Source organism: Coenobita brevimanus, chromosome 50 (assembly GCF_032717465.1).
Source record: "Coenobita brevimanus isolate Jiangsu-jjx chromosome 50, ASM3271746v2, whole genome shotgun sequence".
Classification (NCBI taxonomy): domain Eukaryota; kingdom Metazoa; phylum Arthropoda; class Malacostraca; order Decapoda; family Coenobitidae; genus Coenobita; species Coenobita brevimanus.
In genome coordinates, this window is record NC_137003.1 from 26,737,635 (window position 1) to 26,756,026 (window position 18,392).

Sequence of the window (18,392 nt, forward strand, 5' to 3'; positions counted from 1 at the left end):
GGGGAATGGCTGGGAGAAGAAGAGATGAGAGGAGGGAGGAAGAGATCAGTAGGTCGGAAGTAGTGGAAGTGATGAAGAAGATTAAGCTGGGAAAGGCCCCAGGAATTGATGGAGTGTGTGGTGAAATGCTTAGGTATGGGGGTGAGATTGTTGTGGAGTGGATATGGAAGTTGTGTAGATTGGCTTGGGAAGAGGGAAGGGTTCCAGAGGACTGGAAATCAGGTATAATTGTTCCTCTGTACAAAGGAAAAGGGGAGAGAGAAGTATGTGGTAACCATAGGGGTATTTGCCTTCTTAGTGTGACTGGTAAAATATATGGTAGAATACTCATTGATAGGGTTAGGCATATGACAGAGGAGTTAGTGGGAGAAGAACAAGGGGGATTTAGGAAGGGAAAAGGGTGTGTAGATTAGATATTTGTTCTAAGATGTGTAGTGGAGAAGTATCTAGAGAAGGGAAGGAAAGTGTATGCTGCCTTCATGGACTTGGAGAAAGCTTATGACAGAATAGATAGGCAAGGTATGTGGAAGGTATTAAGAATATATGGAGTGGAGGGGAAATTGTTGAGTGCTGTGAAGAGTATGTACGAGGGAGCTAGGGCTACGGTGCGAGTGGATGGTGAGCTGAGTGAGTTCTTTGATCTCTATGTGGGACTGAAACAGGGGTGTGTAATGTCTCCATGGCTGTTTAATATATATATGGATGGGGTTGTAAAGGAGGTACAAGGTAGGGCAGTGGATGTGGGGGTGGCCCTAATGAATGAGGGTGAGATTTGGAAGCTTCCGGTGTTGCTGTTTGCTGATGATACAGTATTGTTGAGTGAAGATGAATGGGAGTTGCAAGGTTTGGTGAATGAATTTGGGACAGTGTGTAGGAGGAGGAAGCTGAAAGTTAATGTAAACAAAAGTAAAGTTATGGTGTTTGAGAGGAATGAAGTCACAGAGTGTGAAGTGAGGTTGGATGGTGAGGATATGGAGAATGTGAGTGCATTCAAGTACTTGGGTAGTGTGATGAGTAAGGATGGAACTTTGGGGGATGAAGTACATGAAAGGGTACAGCAGGGAAGAAAGGTTGTTGGTACACTGAAAGCAGTGATGAGAAATAGGGAGGTGAGTATGGAAGTTAAGAAGTCACTGCATGATGGTATTGTGATCCCTACCCTGACGTATGGAAGCGAGGCGTGGACATTGCAAGAGGGGAACAAGTCAAGAGTGAGAGCAGTGGAAATGAGTTACTTGAGAGGAGCATGTGGAGTGACGTGGAGGGACAGGTTGACGAATGAAGAAGTGAAGGAACGTTGTGGGGTAGATGTGGATGTGGTTGAAAAGATTAGGAGAAATACACTGAGGTGGTTTGGACATGTGGAGAGAATGGAGAATGAAAGACTGACTAAGAGGGTGTATGTAGGTGAGGTGGAGGGAGGGAGAGGGAGGGGTAGACCGAGGTTGAGGTGGAGGGATGGAGTTGAGAGGTATATGAGGGAGGGGGGGGTGAGTTGGGGGGAGGGGAGTCAAATGGTGGGTGACAGAGTGACTTGGAGGCGTTTTGTCTGCGGCCACCCTTTGCGGGATTAGGGCATCAGGCTATAGATAGATAGATAGACGTTCACGAATAAATCGTCGACAGCGCAGGATATGACTGATAGATAACACTGCATCACGGATGTCACAGTGTGGTGGGAATCGTCTTTCCACATAAAGTTTCATGTGCGTTAATATGGTGGCATTAAGCTGTAATCGCGCCAGGACTTTTTTCTCAAGACGACTGGGACGGTTGGCAGTGTTCCGGTCACCTAGGTACGGCTTACACATTCGAATATTTAGTCTGATCCACTGACCTTGCCACAGAAGATTAATTGATTTCTTTCCGAGTGAGAGACTCGACCGTAAATCACGAGGAACGTCCCAATTCTCGTCGAGCTCTACAGCCGACTTTGCAAGTAAGTCAGCCTGCTTATTGCCGTAGATGCGACAATGACCAGGCACGCAGATCAGCGTGAATGACTTGTTGCATGAATGCAGCTTAATAACAATGCAGCCCTGGATCGAATGCGAGTCCGTAGTGCAAGATGCGATTGCCTGAAGGGCTGATTTTGAGTCTGAAAATATGACAAATGAGTCATGCTAAGAATTTAGAGCATAATCTATGGCTTTGTCAAAAAGTTCGGAGGTAAACACAAATGTATGAGTCGGCAACTGATACCTGAGGACACATTCAGTCAACCACACACTAGCACCCACACATTCACTCGACTTGGAGCCGTCGGTGTACATTTGATGGGACCCCAAGTGACGAATGATGATATTACGAAACATGTGGTGGACCTCCGACTCTGGCACCTTGGTCTTTGGTGCTGGGAGCCATGATACATCAACAATAAAGCCGGGTGGCTCCCAAGATGCTATATTTTTAAACATCAACTTGTCACAGTCACTGAGGTCCACACCAAGCTCCTGAGTTAATAAGTGGAGGCGAATGGCAAGTGGCTGACGCACCCCCCCGCAGAAGATGGTGGTATTGACGCAGGGGGGTACAGGCCACATTGCCAATAGTACTTTTCCTCGACATTCTGAGTCCATAGGATCAAGCCAGATGGTCAGGGCGAATACGGAGGGGAGGCACATTCTCCTCCACTTCCATACGAGCTACACGGATACACCAGACAGCTCCAAGACACATTCGCAAACATTTATTCTGCAACACATCCAATCCCTTCAGCGTGGCATCGGATGCCGAGCCATACACCTGTGCGTCATAGTCTAGCTTCGATCGAATAAGAGACTTATACACCATTAATAAAGATTTTCTGTTGGCACCCCATGTAGTACCCGCTAGGTACTTGAGGACATTTACTGGTTTATCACAACAAGCAAACAAATTATTAACATGAATTTTGAAGGTCAAACGACAATCAAAATGTATTCCCAAAAACTTTACAGAATTTTGAAAAGGTACCGCCTGATTATCCAAAGTTAAGCACAAAGTAGGTACGTTACGAGTCGTAAAAACTATAGCGGCACACTTAGGAACGGAAAACTTATATCCCCACTGCAAGGCCCATTGGTGGACGGAGTCAAGGGCTGCTTGAATCCGCCCAGCCGAAAATTGTGCATTATGTGAAGAGTGCCACATTGCACAATCGTCAGCATAGAGTGATTACCGTATTTAAGATTCCTCGGGGTGGGAGCTGATAACAGAATATCATTGATCATAATACTAAATAAAGTGGGACTAAGCACACTTCCCTGCAGCACCCCGTTTTCCTGGATAAATATATCCGATGTTACATTACGGGGCAATTTGACAGAGAAAGTCCTGTCCCTTAAAAAATTTGAAATAAAAATAGACAAATTTCCTCTCAAACCATAAGCACAGAGCATCATTAGTATACCGTGTCACCATGTCATGTCATAGGCTTCATGGATGTCCAAAAACACCCTTATCATGAATTCTTTATTAGCAGACACCTCTGCAATACAATGCTCCAAATTCATTAAATGATATAGTGAACTTCTGTATTTACGGAAGCCACATTGTTGATCATTTAACAAATTCTTCGACTCTAAAACAAAAAGAAACCTATTATTAACCATATGTTCCATGACCTTACAGAGACAAGAAGTCAACACAATAGGACGAAATGAAGTGGGATTCATAAGACGACCAGCCTCTTTGGGTATCGGTATGACGTGCGTGAAGTGCCATGAGTTTGGGAACGTTCGAAATGCCCAAATCTCATTGTACAATGCTAACATCTTAATCAGGCTGTCCTGATTAAGATGCTGGATCATACTGTACGTGATGGTGTCAGGTCCAGGGCTGGTGTCTTTACAGGATTTAAGGGCAAAGAGCAGTTCATCTAGCATAAACTCTTGGTTGTACGGGGAGTCTATGTCTTCTGTGGCAAAGTCTATAAACTGTAGCTCAGCCGTGCATTTATGATGTTGGAAACGCAGATCATAATTGGCTGAGTTACTTGCATGAGAAAAACTCCTGGCGAGGATGTTAGCAACATCCACGGGCTCGTCATAGATTGTGTTGTTCACCTGCAGGGTGGTAACAGGAAAGTATGGGCCTTTATTATTTAATATTCTTATAGTGGACCAGACATTACTTAATGGTGTAGTATGAGTCACCGTGGACACAAAGGACCGCCAGGAGTCACGTTTGGCCCTTCTTATTATTCTCCTTGCCTCAGCCTGTGCCTGTTTGTATGCAATAAAATTTTCTTCAGTGGGCTGACTATCAAAAATCCTGTATCTCCTATTGCATGTCCTTAATGCTTGATGGCAATCCGGCATCCACCAATGTGCTCTATGCTTTGCATGAACTGTAGAAGTCTTGGGAATAGCAGCCTCAGATGCGTGTAATATGGATTTGGTTAAATTTTTGACCTTAACATCTATGGTCTCCCCAGATGTATCTAAATTGTCGATCCTTGAGAAGGATCCCCAATCTGCTTTCTTATAGTTAAATTTTGGAGGTGGAGGGTCCGAATCGATGTCACGTATATAAGAAAGACAGATGGGTAAATGATCACTTCCCAAGGAGTAATCATAAGGGTCTCATGAGAAATCTTTATGTATACCAGAGGAGGTCAGAGATAAGTCAATGGCCAAAAAGTTACCAGTACGATCATCTACACGAGTCGCTCTACCATTGTTCAGAAGACAGAGGTTGGACTGTAGTAATAGGTTGGCTACTTGCTCCCCACAACCATCGATCCTCAAGCTACCCCAGTGATAGTGATTGGCGTCAAAGTCGCCCAACACTAACTTATTTCCAGGCAGATGTTCAAATAGTGAATTTAAAGCATCACTATCAATGAGGCCATGTGGAGGACAGTACAGAGAACAAATAGAGAGATACGTGTTATTAAACTTTACTCTGCATGTAACAGCTTTCAGTGAAAAATTTAGAATCACTTCCGTTTGTGGGTGTGATTTGTGCGTGTATATGGCAACTCAATGACCTTCATATCTTGTATACGAATGGTAGTGTTGGAACTGTGGAGGATCAGGATGACCCTCTAGGCATGTCTCCTGTAAACAAACGTCTGGCCTGTGTAGGGAAAGCAAGATTGCTATATTTCGTAACTTATTCCCAACACCGCTACAATTCCACTGTAATATAGTGAAAGCGACGGTTTAAGATTTACGAGGGTGGCCAGTGCTCTTAGTTTTTTTATGCTGCCCGCCAACAGGCGAGTGGCTACCAGAGGGCCTTTCCCGGTGCTTGCTGACGGAAACCTCCATATTTTCATCAATAACTAGGCTCCCAGATTCCACCGAGGAAGAGCTACCCTTTCTCTCCCTCGCTGGACTAGGAGCAGGAGGAACATGAGGACGTGACTGTTTGGTGAGGATGGTCAGATTAATCTTATCAGACTTGTCGGACTTCGATTTTGGCTGCACCGACTGCAAAGGAGCAGCGGCAGCCTGAGAGTAGGAAGTAGCAACAGGGATGTCTGTAAGAGAGTTGGAGCGTACAGGGGGTCTAGACTGAGAGCTAGGGCGAGTGGCATGAGGAGAAAAGGTAAGGTCAGTTTGTGTCTCCACGGTGCACATCATGGGACGGGACACAACCGCCGATGTATAGGTGATATTAGGTTTGGGAGTTGCATGCAACTCCTTCACCTTCTTCCTAGCATCGTAGAAGGAAATGCCCTCTGTCGCTTTCACTGTGCAGACTTCCTTCTCCTTCCACTTGCGACAAACCCTCAAGGAAGTGGAGTGAGCATCCTTGCAGTGAAAGCAGCACTCAGTCTCAGATGAACAGTTGTCAGCAGAGTGACCTACAGCCGCGCACTTGCCACACATGAAATTGGAAGCCCGACAAATCTTTTCGTGGTGTCCATAGAGCTGACATTTTTGAGCAACGAAGGGGATTGGGAATGTACAGTCTGACATTGATTATTTCATATCCTACTTTCACATTATTAGGTAGAGATACTTTTCCAAAAGTCAAGACTACTGTGGCAGTCTTCGTCCTTATGCCTTCCTGGAAACGAGTTATAAAGTGGGCATCAATGACATCTTGCTGAGCAAGTTCCTCTATGATCTCTTCCTCACTCATTACCATGGGATCCCTGCAAGTGATAACACCCATGCAGGTATTCATGAGGATTGGGATCTTGGCCTCGACATCATAGCAGTGAAATTTGTGCAGCTTCAGCAAGTCCTTAACCTGAGAGGAGTTGAGAGTCTTTAGTAGGAGGTCTCCATTTGTAAGTATTTTCACTTGTTCTAACTCACCGACACACCCGTCAATCACCTTCTTGATCATGAAGGGATTGAGGCTGAACAGGGGAGTAGAACCAACCACATGAATAAGCACGAACGAGGCGTTCTTGATATTTATGACTAGAGGGGCACGTGTCATGGGCCGTTCAGTCTGGGGGCAGTCTGTGCGTTGAACAGTCGGGAGTCAGTCAGGACTACCTCTCCCCCTGAAAGGGGGGGAGGCAGCAGGGGTGTCCGCCATAGTGACCACTTTCCCCTCACGGGGGAAGTGGGAAGAAAGAGAGGAACGAGCAAGGGACAGAGCACCTGGGAAAGAGACACCTAGTCTGAGATTACCCTCTCAAACCACTCTCAGGAGGACACGCCTGTGTGTGACTCACACCCCAGAGCGATTAGTGGGGGGTACACTCCAGAGGTGAGTAATCAAAGGCAATCTCAGTAAGTAGATATAGACACCTACTATATCTCTAGTGAGGGTAGGGAGGAATATGAGAACTAGCTATCCTAACTTTTATTGTCGGTATTTACAAAACTAGTGCCGGTGAGGCAGCCCTGCAAAGCTAGAGAGGAGCACAACGAGAAGCACGTCTACACCCTTCACGACCATGCATAAAAGTCCTCAGTCACGGACAATTTATCTATATATATACCTAGGCTGCTTCTCCCAAGGAGAGGAAGGTAGCTGAGACAGGACGACACACTCCCAATTTACTCATCCACTCAAACACATTCATTCGCATCTTATAGTCCCAAGAAGGAGAAGGGACAGATCCTCACTGCACCACACCGCATGAGGGTCAACTGCGCGTGCAATCAGTGACATCCACAGCAGGGCCCGACAGCAGAGCTGGTTTACACCTGCCACATAATAATGGACCCATCCCATTACCCGCACCTGACCTGATCAGTACATCAGACATAATACGGGAGAATATCCCATCAGGGCTGCATCATCATTTATTCATTCACAAATTCTCTCCATTCATTTCTAAGACACACAGCCACTCTTCCTTGCTCAACAAATATCCCTCTCACATCCAATGCTCTCTTCACACTGCCCATCCATCCTATTCTTGGACTTCCTCTCAGCCTTACACCTCTCACCTCTGGTCTAGTTATCTTTTTCATCAATTGCTCACTGTCCATTCTTTCCATATGCCCAAACCATCGCAACACCCTCTGCTCAACTCGATCAGCCATATCCTGAACAACTTCAGGTCTCCTTCTCACTTCTTCATTTCTCACTCGATCCGTACACGTCACTCGACACATACTCCTCAGACACTTCATCTCCATTACATTCAAACTTTTCCTCTCTGCTACACCCATATTCCATGTTTCAGACCCATATAACGCTGTCGGTACCACAATACCCTCATAAAGCGTTCTCTTTACATCCATTCTAAGCGAACGACATCTAAACAATATTTTCATTTCTCCCAGCACCTTTCTTAATTCATTTATTTTAAACTTCACTTATACATCTATTCTTCCATCCACAGCAACATGTGACCCTTAATACTTAAAACCCGGTCTCCTCAAGCAACTCACGATTCAAAACTATATTCATCCTCCTACCATCTACCAACCTCATACACTTTATCACTACTCTTATTCTCATTTACTTCCAATTTTCTCCTCTCACACACCCTTCCAAACTCCTCTACAAACTGTCTCAATCTCTTTTCTGAATCAGCCACCAATGCAGTATCATCTGGAAACAAAAGCTGTTTCAGATTCCACTCTTTGCAATCAACATTCACCAGACTCAGACCTCCACCTAACAATCTTGCAATCACCTCCCTTACAGCACCATCCATATAAATATTAAACAACCAAGGTGACATCACACATCCCTCCCGCAGCCCCACTCCCACGGAGAACCAATCACTCACAGTATTTCCCACTCTTACACACCCTCTACTATTTACGTAAAAACTCTACACTCTTTTTAGTACCCTACCATCAAGTCCATACAATCTTAAAACAGTCCACAAAGCCTCCCTATCAATTCTATCATTCGCTTTCCCTAAATCCATAAATGCCCAAAACACATCCTTACCTTTCACTGAATACTTTTCACACACCTGTCTCACACCAAACACCTGATCCATGCATCCCCTCCCTCTCCTAAAGCCACACTGCTCATCACCAATCACTCCCTCTGTACCCTCTCTAATTCTCTTAATTAACACTCCGTCATATACCATACCTACAACAGTCAACAGACTTATACCCCTAAAGCTAGTACATCCATGCTTATCACCCTTGCCTTATACAATGGGACCACACAAGCACTTGCCCAGTCAACTGGCACCATACCTTGCACAAAACACACATTCAACAATCTTACCAACCAGTCAACAATAGTCGCTCCACTACCTTTCATGCATTCCAAAGTACAGTCATCCATGCCTGCACCTTTCCCTGTTTTCATCACCTTTACTGCCTTCTGCACTTCCGCCATCGTGATCAAAGAATCATTCAACTCTCCCAACACATTTATTCCTTGCACGCTTCCATTTGCCACTATCTCAGCCTCCCTTTCCTCCTCTACATTTAACAATCTTTGAAAATTCTCCCGCCCATCTCTTCTTAACTGCATCCATCTCAATTAACATCCTTGCATCCTCTGCTTTTACTCTCCCTTTCGCACCCTTTTCACTTTCTTCCAAAGCATTTTCTTATTCTGTTGAAAATTCTCAGTCAACCGCCTACCCCACCTCTCATCTGCTGCCACTTTAGCATTACGCACAGCCCTTCTCGCCCTATTCCTCTTTTCCTTATACCTCTCATGTGACACCTCATCCTTCCTCTGTAGCCACACTTCATATGCACGTCCCTTCTCAGCCACAGCCATACTTACTTCCTTGCACCACCATTCACATCCCTTTCGTACACCACCAGCCACTCGTCTCACACCACACACATCTTCTGGATGCCCCACCACAGCACTTGTAAATAACTGCCATTTCTCATCCACACTGCAGTTCTCCTGATCTTTCATTGTGTTCCACTCATCTTTCAATTTCTCCTGATACTCTATCATTTTCTCTCTTTTATCCAACTCACTCACTTTCAACACCTCCCTGCCACACCTAATTCTTCTAGCTCTGTCCCATCTCTTACCTACACTCAACTTTCCCTCCACCAGGATGTGGTCAGACATACCTCCACCCTCCCCTCTCAAAACTCTTACATCCAACAATCTTCCTATTACATTCCTGTACACAACCACATAGCCCATCAATGCTCTATCAACAATCCTTCCACCCTCCTGTCTCACCCATGTATACATACAAATATCTTTCTTCTCAAACAAGGTATTTCCAATCACCATCTCTCACTCAGTGCACATCCCTATTATTTGTTCCCCATTCTCATTTCTTCCAGGCACACCATGCATACCAACTACAATTGATACATTTCCCACTCTAGCATTCAGATCTCCCATCATTATCACATTCACATTCGCTCCAAAACTCTGAAGACACTCATCAACATCATTCCAGAATGACTACCTCTGTTCTTCATCCCTTTCACTACCTGGCCCATATGCACTCACAAACACCCACAACTCACGTTCAGATTTCGCTCTCACCCACGTCAGTCTCGATGACACCTCCTTTCATTGAATCACACACTGCTGTACTTCCGGGCTCACTAACATGGCCACACCCTCTCTTGCTCTTCCTTTATCAACACCTGGCAATCTTTCATTCAAACTTAGTCTCACCTTTCCCTTTCATCTTTGTTTTAACCAAAGCTAGCACATCCAACTTTCTTCTCACAGACATGCTCCCAATCTTCTCCCTTTTAGCCTCAATCGTACTCCATCCACGCACATTCATAGACCCAGTCTTCAGGGTACGGGGATAACTCAATCCCCCATCCCTTACTGTGGCCTGTCTCTTTTTAGGAACTAAATAATCTGAGGAGGCGGTCCCTAGACCCCTGACCCCGCCCCTTTTTAGTTGCCTGTGACGACACGCAGGGAATACGGTGGAAGAATTCTTCCTAACACAACCTGGTCGTAAAGTAATAGTACCACCTCATAGTACGACCTCATTGTGTCCCCCCCGCCCGTGGGGGGGGGGCAATTTATAATATGTAATATATACCGTATACACATAAATAAGTACAGAAATATAGGTAGATAGATAGACAGATGGATAAATAAATATATTAATAGCTAGATAGATGGATAGATAGACAAATAGATAGATAGATTGACAAATAGATCGATAGGTAGATATAGGTAGACAGAGATATAGAAATATGGATGAAGATATAGATGTACGTATATAATATATATATATATATATATATATATATATATATATATATATATATATATATATATATATATCCATTTCACACACGCACACAAACATATATCTATATCTATAGTTACCTATCACTCTATCCATACAGATAGATAGATAGATATGCACACACACACACATACACACACACACACACACACACAAACACACACATACACACACACACACGCACACACACACACACACACACACACACAACATGTGAGGGAAACCACCAGAAAAAGAGGACTTGATGTACCTTCAGTGCTAGATCTAATATTTACAAGGCAAGAAAATGATATTGACAGTTTAATATATCACCCTCCACTCGGCAAAAGCGATCATGCAGTACTAAATTATAACTTCAGGATAGCATATGACATAGTAAACAGCAATGATAGTTACAAAAAGAGCCTAAACTATAAAAAGGGAAATTATTAAGACCTCAAGAAGTATTTCTTAGAAGTTGATTGGAAAAATGAGCTTAGAGGACAAGATTTAAATGCTGTATATAAAAATTTTTGCGAATTTTATGAAATAGGAGTCCAGAAGTACATCCCACAGCACAAAGAAGCAGATAAGAAAATACAGAAATGGTTCAATACAGAATGTAAAAAATCAAAAGAAAGAAGAGATTTGTTGTGGAATAGATACAGAAGACACAATAGTGAAAGGGCGTATAATAATTACAAACAGGCAAGAAACGACTATACAAGAATAAGGAGGGAAGCCCAAAAACAGTTTGAGGAGGATATAATAAATAAAAGTAGTGATCAACCAAAGCTGTTTTACAGCTATATCAGAAGCAAAACTAAAGTAAAAGATATAATACAATCCATTACGGACGAGGGAATCACTTATACACAAGAGAAAGATATCTGTGAAGCACTAAATAAGAATTTCCAATTAGTTTTTACAGAAGAAAAAAATTTTGAGAGGGACTATGTGGAACACGCATGTCCACACATACTACCAGATATACAAATAGCAGAAAAAGTAATACAGGAGGAGTTAAGTAGATTAGACAGAGGAAAAGCAAGTGGTCCTGATGAAATTTCATGTTGGGTATTACGAGAATGTGCAAAGGAGTTATGTAAACCATTATTTTTAATTTTCAAGAAATCCTTGAGTCAAGGTAAACTACCTGATATTTGGAAAAAAGCAAATATTGTCCCCTTATTCAAGAAAGGAAATAGACAAAATCCACTCAACTACCGACCAGTATCACTGACCAGTGTTGTAAGCAAGATATTAGAAAAACTTATAAGAAAAGCTTGGGTAAATCATCTAGAAGAACACAGTATGATAACAGAAAGACAGTTTGGTTTCAGAAAAGGAAAATCATGTGTTACTAATCTGTTGAGCTACTATGACAGAGTAACAAACACACTACAGGAAAGGGAAGGATGGGTGGACAGTATCTATTTAGATTTCAAGAAAGCTTTTGACACAGTACCACACCAAAGACTTTTATGGAAACTGTACCATCAAGGAGGAATTCGAGGCAAACTGTTTTGTTGGATGCAAGACTTTCTCATAAAAAGAGAAATGAGAACAGTACTAAGAGGAAACTACTCATCATGGAAAGAAGTGACTAGTGGAGTACCACAGGGTTCAGTGCTGGCACCAATCATGTTTTTAGTGTATATAAATGATATAAACAGTAACACTGGAAATGAGAGCTATCTGAATATGTTTGCAGATGATGCAAAAATACAAAGGAGAATTACTAACACAGACTCTTGTAAAGAGCTACAAGAAGAGTTAAATAAACTTCATGAATGGAGTAGTACATGGCAAATGGAATTCAATGTGGACAAGTGTCATGTAATCAAGTTTGGTAAAAGTGGAAAAAGACCTGATTGGGATTATAAGTTAGGAAATAAAACCCTATACACATCAGAAAGAGAGAAAGACCTAGGTATGATTATCAATAACAGACTATCTCCGGCTGACCACATCAGCGAGAAGGTACGGAACATGTATACACTGCTTGCAAATATGAGAATAGCATTCACATACATAAATGAAGACATGCTAAGAAGGATAATAACATCATTCATTAGACCAACCCTGGAATATGCATCAGTAGTCTGGAGTCCTCATCTCAAAAAGCACATAGACAAGATTGAAAAAGTTCAAAGGGCCGCTACAAGATGGATACCAAGCTTAAGGGACCTAAGCTACGAAGAAAGACTAAATAAACTGAATCTACCAACACTACAAGAGAGAAGGAAAAGAGGTGACATGATAATGCTATATAAATGCATATCAGGAAAGGAGAAAATAGACATAAATGATTACTTAACATATGGAGAAGCATCAGCAAGAGGACACTGCAAAAAACTGCATAAGAAGAGAGGTGATAATGACGTAAGGAAATTCAGTTTCCCAAACTGAGCAATTGATCAATGGAATGCACTACCGAATGAAATAGTGTGTGCCAAAACAATTCACAAATTTAAGGATATGTACGATAAATATGGTTTAAGACACGGGACAGTACGAGCTTGACTCATTCCTGTAAAGATACAATTAGGTAAGAACAATTAGGTAAGAACACACACACACACACACACACATATATATATATATATATATATATATATATATATATATATATATATATATATATATATACCGCCAAATGTTTTGAAAAAGTGTTCCCCTGAACTTGCCTCTGTTCTAGCTAAATTATTTAGACTATGCATACGTACTTCTTCATTCCCAAGTCCATGGAAAGAAGCCAATATCCACCTAATTCCGAAGAAAGAAGTTCCTCTGATCCCTCTGATTACAGACCAATAGCTGTCACATCTTCTCTTGGTAAGGTATTTGAAACCTTAATTAATAAGCACATTGTTAAACATCTTGAATCCAACATCTTAATTAGTGATAGACAATATGGTTTTTGCCACGAAAGATCTACCATTGACATACTCAGTCTCCTGACTCATACCATCTATCAAATCATTGACCTACAATGAATGTAAAAGAAAAGACAAAAGTGACTGTGAAACTGATGAATGTATATCACCTGCGGATGATAGTGATGCAGGTCTCTCCTACATACAAACCTGTGAGGTAACGGATTGTAAGAAAGAAGTGTTTTCCTCATGCCACATTTGCAACAGCTCATTATGCCGCTACTATTTTACAAATAAGGGGCCATGTATGTCTGATCATAGGATTCACGTGACTAAAATCTCGAAAAAGAAGAGAAAGTTAGCTTCCACACATCAAGAAAAGGTATGCCCACAAATGACTAAAGTGCCTGAAGACTTTCCTGTGGAAAGATCTCAGACAGAGGACGGATCACTGCCTCGCAAAGTGAAAAGAGGAAATAAAAAAAACAAGCTCATGATAAGAGGCTAGAAGGTAATGAATATGTTAGCCCTAAAAGTGGAAAAACTGTTCCAGCCAGAATTGTCGTGAAAGGTAGATGCAATGGAGTATCATGCAGCAAATTAGGGAAAGCATGTCCACATTTTCTGATGAAGAAAGGCTGGACATCAACCGGGCTTTTTACATTCGGTATGGTAAAGTTGAACAAGTGAAGATCAAAACTGTGAAAGGCCATGACTCAAGAAGATCGGCATCCTATTACTATTCCTTGCCAAGGAGCGGGCAAACTTCTCCTGTGTGTAAAACAGTGTTTCTCAACACTTAATATTTCAGAGAAGAATCTACGAACAGGCTTGAAAAAGAAGTTGGCATTAAGTACAGTTGAGAAAGAGTAGAGAGGAGGTAGACATGACCGTCTTCAGGAAGAAGATGAACAGAGAAGAGATGGGATCAAGGAACATATAGACAAGTTTCCTAGAATGGAATCTCACTACTGCAGATCAAAGTCCACACGAGACTATTTACACTCAGATCTGAACAAGAAGAAAGTGTATGACATGTTTGTGACCGAATATTCGCCAAAGGGAATATCAGCAAGCTACACCATGTACTGTGGTTCTGAAGTCTCTGAACATTTCGTTTCATAACCCAAAGAAAGACCAATGCAAGATATGAGAACATTATAGAAAGGGGGATAGTGAGAAAAAGAAAGAACTTTTGTGTATGTATGAAGAACATAATAAGGAAAAAGATGCAGTAAGGGAGAAAAAATATCAAGCAAAAAACAACACAAAGAGTAATGTAGAAGTGGCAGTATTCGACCTCCAACAGGTCATTTACTTGCCAAAGACAAATGATAATCATTCTATAAGAGAAGACTGTCAAATATAATTTTACTATTTATGAACTAAAATCTATGGCTTGCCACGGTTATACATGGTATGAAGGACAGTCTGAGAGAGGATCATCAGAAATTGCAACATGCATAAGCACATGCCTTGAAAATTGGAACACTGCTGGGATCAAAGAAGAAATATTGTTTGCAGATGGCTGTCCTGGCCAAAGCAAGAATTCCGTTATACAGTAGCAGCCATGCTTTTACACTCGGTACATAACCTGGGAAACATTGAAAGGATCAGGCTACTATATTTTGAGGCCTACCATGGCCAAAATGAAGGAGACTCTGCACACAGTGACATTAGCAGTGCCACTGAAAGTGCCGGTGATCTGTTTGTGCCTTCCTAACTAATCCCAGTTTTCCGTCTTGCAGAAAGAACCCAAACTCTGTCCACACACTCCAATCCCCTGACTTCAAACACTACAAGAAACTGGCAAATGATCTTCGTGTAATCTCAATCAGACAAGATGATCAGGGACATGATGTTGCCTGGACTGATATGAGGGAGGTGATGGTACAAAAGACTGATAGGGATAAGCTTTGCTTCAAAGCTAGTCATCAGGTAGAATCCTACAGGTCCATCACATTGAAACATCGATGGCTATCCGAGATTGACTGCAAAATGCCACCAAAATTGTATTCAAAACCTCCAAAGATTTCCAAAGAGAAATATGATGATTTGCTGTCATTTTGCAAGGGCCCCTTACCAACGGTTAGAGTATCAGTATACATCAGTTTCTTTGAGTCTCTACCTCATTGTAGTTAACTTACTTAGCTATAGCAGGTAAGTACGGTGGCCTACTTTTCCTATTTCAAATAGTACTAAACTTAGTTTAGTTGATTACATTAATTACAATTGATGTGATATGCGTACTATTTTGACCCTCTGAAGCTGGGAGCCGTTTTTATCATGATAATTTTGCAGATAGTAGAAAATTTAGTTTAGTTTTTCAGTTATGCTGTAATCAATAGATAATTAATTATGTCTAGTTACTTAACTACATTTTCTTGTGATTGGAAGTACCTGTTATCATTTCAAGAATCATTTTCTTTTGGTTCTATGGTAATAGTTTGAAAGAAATGATGAAGATGATGATGATTATGTAGTTTATACTCATTACCAAAACTTAACAACATTTTCTTGTGACTGGAAGTACCTGTTGTCATTTTAAGAATTATTTTCTTTGACATATAATAAACAATAAAGAACCTTGAGGCGTATCTCACTGATTACCTTATATAGGTGCAGTTGTGTTGGATCTTTCATAAAGATACAAATAGGCGTATCTGTGGCGTAACTAAAGTTTCCCTTATCAGTAGAAAGTTATCTCACAGGACGAACTGGCATATCATCTTTACCCCCCTTAAAATCCCCTTAAACTCAATAAATGGAAAAAATGCTTATAAATCTTTAGAACTAAAACCTTTCAGCTATTTACAGGCTTTAAGACATTGGAATTATCTTTAACATCAACTGAATGGTAGCATGATATATTTTGGTAAAAATTTTAACTGGCTCTCCTGGAAAATCAAAAAAATCGACATACTGTACGACCATTCGTCTCGGTAGGGATATATATATATATATATATATATATATATATATATATATATATATATATATATATATATATATAATCTCTCTCCCTTTCTCTCTCACAATGGCTGATGATCATTATATATATATATATATATATATATATATATATATATATATATATATATATATATATATATATATATATATGTATATGTATATATATATATATATATATATATATATATATATATATATATATATATATATATATATATATATATATATAATGATCATCAGCCATTGTGGTCCACTGCAGGACCGGCCTATCCATAACGAAGTGAGGACGTTACAGTCAATTGAACTGTACCAAGTGGCTTAGGCTGTCTGGTAGAGACTGTATGTAGGGTGAGAAGTGATTGTAAGTGTGACTTTAGTGTTGTAGTGGCTTTGGATGTGTGTAAGTCTGTGAGGCAATTGTAATCAGCCCACGCAAACCGACTGGGTACAAGCATACTTTATAGAACGTGACACTGGCACCTCTTATGTCCGCCAAAGCAGTACCTGGCTGGGTGAACACTCCCATAGTTTATTAATCTGGCGGGGTGTGAACCCTGGTTCATCCATGTACAACAGCACATTAAACCACTGTACCACAGAGGCTCCATATATATCATCATCATCATCATTACCAGCCATTACATGTCTACGCTGAACAAAGGCCTCCCCCAGCCTTCTCCATGAATTCCTTGACTGAACCAATCTTTGCCTCGTTTTTCCTGCAAATTTCTTTATCTCATCCCTCCACTTCCAGTCTGGCCTTTTTCTGCTACGCTTACAATCTCTTGGTGTCCAGTCAGTCAACCTCTTGCTCCATCTATTATCCCTTATTCTTGCTAAATGGCTTGCCCACCTCCATTTCTGTTCTTTTATAACTTCCATAATATCCTTGACTTTAGTCTGCTCTCTCACCCAAGTTGATCTTTTCCTGTCTCTTAAAGATATTCATAACACTGACCTTTCCATTGCTCTCTGAGAACGAATTAGTTCATTTTCCATCGATTTTGTCAGTTTCCAAGTCTCACAACCATACGTCACAGCTGGAATTATACATTCGTTATATACTTTTCGTTTCATACAAACTGGCAAGCTACATTTCATAATGTCCCTATGTTTACCGAAAACTTTCCATTCAATTGTGTTGCGTCTTTTTATTTCGCTATCATTATCTTTCGTTAATTTTAGTATTTGTCCCAGGTAATTGTATTCCTCGACGTCTCCAAGAATTTCTCCACTTATTCTGATGATGCTCTTCGGTGTTTGAGGATTAAACATTACTTTAGTTTTACTCTGGTTCATCTTTAGCCCTACTTTGAGACTTTCCCTGTTCAGGTCATTTAACTTTTCTTGCAATGCCTCCGCTGTTTCTGAGATAAGGACAATGTCATCTGCAAATCTTGAATGGTTTAGCTTTTCTCCATCTATGTTCACTCCTTTGTTTTCCCAGTCTAGCTTTCTGAAAATACTTTCTAGGCATGCTGTAAATAACTTTGGTGAAATTGTATCTCCCTGATGGACACCCTTCTCAATCTTAATTTTCTCTGAGTCCTTACGTGATTTAACTGTAGCAGTTCCCTCTTTATATATGTTTTCGAGCAGTTTTACAATGTTCTCATTCACTCTTTGTTCTCGCAATGAATTTATAATTGCTATGTGCTCCACTGAGTCGAAAGCCTTTTCGTAATCAACAAAACCTTAGCACAGTGGTTTACTGTATTTTGTAGTTTTCTCAGTTAGCTGATTCACTGTGTGTAGATCATCAGTAGTCGAGTACCCGCTTCGAAATCCTGCCTGTTCACGAGGTTGGTTTTCCTCCAAATTTGTAGTTATTCTGTTGGTAAGAACTTTAGTGAAGAGTTTGTAAATGACTGATAGCAAGCTAATGGGTCGATAGTTAGTAAGGTCTTTTTTGTAAAGTAAAATAACTATTGCATTATACCATGTTTTGGGAATTTTCTTCCTTTTTATACATTGAGTAAATAAAG